We start from the raw sequence: 3,624 nt of genomic DNA, 5'->3' as shown, positions 1-3,624 counted from the left end.
AGCTAACAGAAGTGTGGGTGAAAACTAACACAAGCGAGAGTTAAAATTCATTTAGCACCAAGCAAAGAAAACACGAATTGAATATCGGGAGCATGGGTGGAGCACAAGTCCTCTTCCGCATTAAGATTTGCTAGCACGTGAGACAGAACAGTCATAGCTCCAAAAATAACTATTTTTAGCTTGTTTGTTGTCTTTTGAGCAGTAGGTGTAGGGATCTTAATATGAGCTGGTTGCCTTGGATTGCTAGCTCTTGTTTTCAACTAAGTGTTCTTAATACAAATCGTGTCTCGATATGAACAGAAGATGTGAAGTACGGTAAGTTATTTGTTTTATCATATGTTTTTATTCATAAAAAGGTTTTAAAGTAATTAAATTTAAATGGTATTTTTTCTTGTATCTCAAATTTTTCAACTGAATTTGTCACTTGATGGGTCAATGGTAAGTTTGACAACTTATAACGCTGAAACTCGGGTTTTGATACCCATGGTAGGCAGATCACAGTTAACCTGTTTTGTAGCTTTGCGCTCAACAACAAAGAAACTAGTGGATTTTTCTTTTTACGATTTCCGTTCAGAGAGTATACTGGCGATTATTCACGTGACCCAGGTATGATGCGAAAAACATAACTGTTGGACATTTTCATCACACGTCGCGAAATACATATTTCTGTTATATCAGTGTAGATGTTATTGTTTGTTTGTTTTAAATTTCGCGCAAAGTTACTCGAGAGCTATCTGCGCTAACCGTCTCTAATTTAGCAGTGATGGGCTAGACGGAAGGCAGCTAGTCAATACCAACCTCCGCCAACTTTTGGGCTACTCTTTTACTAACGATTAGTTGGATTAACCGTAACATTATAACGCCCACATCACTGAAAGGATAAGTATGTTCGGTAACGGGATTCGAACTCACGACCCGCAGATTGCGAGTAGAAAACTCTAGCCATGAGGCCATAAAGGTTATCAAGGTATTTAATAACACTTTCGTGTTAGGGCTAGTATACTCGCACAGCCTGAAGTAAATGACTTGGATACTCAATAGATTAAAGCTTCAAACATACTTTATACTCAGTTCTCACCTTTAGCGGCATACTTTCTTAAACACATATTTAGTACAGTTTCTTTGAAAGGATAGTTGTCCATAGAATCTTGTAACAAATACTTTTTTTATGTTTTACTTGTATTGTGAAATATGTCTATATATATATATATTTGAGTGTTGGTTTGGAAGAAGTTTTTAACGATAATCCTTCAAACTGGAGATCACGCGTTTTTGTTTTTCTTTTATGTGGCCGAGATGTTCCTTTTCGATTACCACTGTTAGTAGACTTTGGTTTCAGATATCTTTGAAAAGTCGGTTAAAGAAACGTTATTTAATAACAATGCTTCGACTAGACCGACAGCCTCAGCAATGTCCTTTAGAAATTCATATCGTTTTCTCACATATTGTTTTGAAGATGAGCCATAAAGAACAATCACTTGACACGTCACATGAACTGTGTTGCATATATAAATAAATAAGCAAAAGTACCCGTCCCCCGTTATGGGAAATGTTTAAGTTAATCTATCAATTTATATTATTTCATGGACTTTTTTAAAAGTTTAATTGTGTTACATTCTTGGCTTCACTCAGAGCTAAAGCTCTAAACTACTTATACCGCCCACAGAGAAATGTAATTGTTGAGTATTTCAGTCATGCTAAGAGTCACTCAACAACAACATACGGTAAATCTACATTTATATTCTTTAAGTTACGCCACATTTCGAAATGTGAATGATAATGTGATTAATTCCTAACAATTTAGTGTAGAATATCCTGCTTGCGAAATAAAATTTGGCATCAACATTATTCGTGCTTGTTCTCCTGTCATTTGTGAAAGTGAATGTTCAGCTTTGCCTGCGTGCGTAACTTTTCAAACTGGAGACAGACTAACGCTCGGACAGGCACCACAGTTTACAATATATATAAGATAGCACGTTTTACAAATATGATATGGAGCTTGTGTGGCAGAAGCTCAAAAGGTTATGTATTGGTTGTGAATACTTGCTTGTCGGACGATATAAGTTCAGAAACTTAACTTGCTTGTCGGACGATATAAGCTCAGAAACTTCTTAACAAGTTTTAATACACTGTTATATAAAACGATACTGAAAGTTCCCCCCCCCAAAGTTTTACCTTTTAATGAATTTTCTGAATAGTCTACCTGACGTATTCGAGTAGGACATATTTTGTTTCGTCCTTTAGGCTTATTTTAGAATCCTACATGAATTTGCCGCTATATTGGATTTTAGGGAATGTCAAGCTAGTATCATTATTTAACATTCTGAAAACTGATGGGGTTATTATTTATCTTGAGTTTTATAAGTGAGTTTTATAATTATGGGTGAAAGTATGCGTTTGTTTCTTGGCATGTAGTTCTGTAACCAATATGCGTATACGTAGTAAAATATAAAGTTGGTAAGTTGCCAGAAGATATTGCCTCAAACTGTCCATGTATATTTTTGAGCCAACGTACACTGAAAGTCTCTGCAAAGCTTGCGCTAACAAGTACACAGTGTTGATTGTCGTATTTTAGGCCTAAGTCTTTTTTTTTCCATATTTTGTTTTATGCAAATAATTAAATCAATATATTGTATATTATAGAATTAATATTTTTACTTTAATGAATCATTAGCAAAGTCGCACAAAGACCCCGAATAAGCCCTTAACAAAATATGTGAGACCTTTTTATAACGTAGATGAAAGATTGAATTCATAAATTCTAAGCAACTAAATAAAAATAAAATTGTTGGAATGTGTGTTATTTTGTACTTTGAAACTTTGAACGTGCCACAGTATTCAAAAGTAAGTAGCGCAAAGCTAAATAAAGAAACATTTCCCACACACGATGAATATGGATAAATTAATTGAGTCGAAAGTTACTAAATAGATAAGAGTTCAATGATTTAGTATAAATTTCAAATTTAATAACTGCAGAAATGATTAGGAACTATTTACTGAGTTAATGGTCATTTAAAAGCTGTAATAAATTAATGGAGAAAAGTAATATTAATTCATATTTGATTTGATTTTCTCCTAAATGCTGCTCCAGTAATACCATTTATATCATATTTATGATAACTTCCTGGATGAATCCATTTCAGGCTTTCATATTATATTAATACAGAATGGTCTCCTACTGATAGCCCAACAATGTGATCTTCTACACCGCCAACTTTAAAGACTGACAGCTGTAGCTCTAATTGGTAGTATCAGAGGAATAACAAGTAGCCTAATGTCGAAAAGTATATCATCAAACTCAAGATCATCTGGAGCCCACTGCACCTGCTGGTCACCAGAAGTGGGAAGAACACCACTGAGACCTTATAGTCAAGATAACTGGGATCAACAGTATGCAAACACACCCCCAGTCTCGCCAGAAAGGGGTGTTCAAGTATTTCCAGCCTCTGCTGGTCAAAAGTCTACACTAGTGGTCAACAGTTTATCAAACACACCAACATCCTTCCTGTCGCCTCCACCACCAATAGGAGACAGCAGCATGACCACGGGGCGAGATAAAAAAAAGTGAATTTCTTTTCAGGCTTTTAACATATTATTGATTGTTCAAACTTTTGATACATTACT

At 35.0% G+C, this 3,624-nt stretch overlaps 1 protein-coding gene across 1 annotated transcript in view; it reads left to right on the top strand.

Moving 5' to 3' along the window:
* Positions 1-215: 215 nt before the first annotated feature.
* Positions 216-3,624, top strand: part of LOC111089691 — a gene marked incomplete at its 3' end in the record, with an annotated part of 7,795 nt that continues 4,386 nt past the window's right edge. The window contains exons 1-2 of the mRNA XM_022402624.1: positions 216-315; positions 3,167-3,564. The remainder of the gene's footprint in view (positions 316-3,166; positions 3,565-3,624) is intronic.

This window comes from Limulus polyphemus, unplaced genomic scaffold, assembly GCF_000517525.1.
Source record: "Limulus polyphemus unplaced genomic scaffold, Limulus_polyphemus-2.1.2 Scaffold7051, whole genome shotgun sequence".
Taxonomy (NCBI): Eukaryota; Metazoa; Arthropoda; class Merostomata; order Xiphosura; family Limulidae; genus Limulus; species Limulus polyphemus.
Note: the sequence above shows the minus strand (reverse complement) of the source record. Positions and strands in the feature narration are given on the sequence as shown.